Raw genomic sequence first — 289 nt, forward strand, 5'->3', positions numbered from 1 at the left:
CAGCCGTCACATTTTCGGCAGCGAATCGAAATTTGCTGCAGAACACATAATTCTATAGCGAATGCTGATTCACTGTAGAAGACTTGGTTTCGACAGCGAATGCTAATTCGTTGCGGCCGACACATTTTTGGCAGCAAATCAAAATTTCGCTGCCAAACACCAAATTCGGCAGCGAATTCTAATTCGCTGCAGAAGACTCAATTTTGGCAGCGAATACTTATTCGCTATAGCCGTCACATTTTCAGTAGCGAATCGAAATTTGCTGTAGAACACACAATTCTGCAGCGAA

Source organism: Populus euphratica, unplaced genomic scaffold, assembly GCF_000495115.2.
Source record: "Populus euphratica unplaced genomic scaffold, PopEup_1.0 scaffold684.1, whole genome shotgun sequence".
Classification (NCBI taxonomy): domain Eukaryota; kingdom Viridiplantae; phylum Streptophyta; class Magnoliopsida; order Malpighiales; family Salicaceae; genus Populus; species Populus euphratica.